Raw genomic sequence first — 680 nt, 5'->3', positions numbered from 1 at the left:
ACATCTAGGTTAGCCTTGATGGGCCCATTTAGGGGGTCTGGTCATCCCAAGGCAGCGGATAATTGTTCTGCCATATGTCATTTTATATCCCCCAAGGTGTGATAGATCATTTAAACTTGGTTTTAGCTGGTTCCCACAATATCTAGGCTAGCCTAGTTGGACAGCAGGGTCTAGGGTGTGCATTTTTGGGGTGTCTGGTATCTGTAGTGCAGCGGACTATTTGTCTGGCGTAACCCATTTTGTACTAGAAACATAGAAATTAGGTGCAGGAGTAGGCCATTCGGCCCTTCGAGCCTGCACCGCTATTCAATATGATCATGGCTGATCATCCAACTCAGTATCCCGTACCTGCCTTCTCTCCATACCCCCTGATCCCCTTAGCCACAAGGGCCACATCTAACTCCCTCTTAAATATAGCCAATGAATTGGCCTCAACTACCCTCTGTGGCAGAGAGTTCCAGAGATTCACCACTCTCTGTGTGACAAAAGTTCTTCTCATCTCGGTTTTAAAGGATTTCCCCCTTATCCTTAAGCTGTGACCCCTTGTCCTGGACTTCCCTAACATCGGGGACAATCTTCCTGCATCTAGCCTGTCCAACCCCTTAAGAATTTTGTAAGTTTCTATAAGATCCCCTCTCAATCTCCTAAATTCTAGAGAGTATAAACCAAGTCTATCCAGT

Source organism: Leucoraja erinacea, chromosome 8 (genome assembly GCF_028641065.1).
Source record: "Leucoraja erinacea ecotype New England chromosome 8, Leri_hhj_1, whole genome shotgun sequence".
NCBI lineage: Eukaryota > Metazoa > Chordata > Chondrichthyes > Rajiformes > Rajidae > Leucoraja > Leucoraja erinaceus.
Note: the sequence above shows the minus strand (reverse complement) of the source record.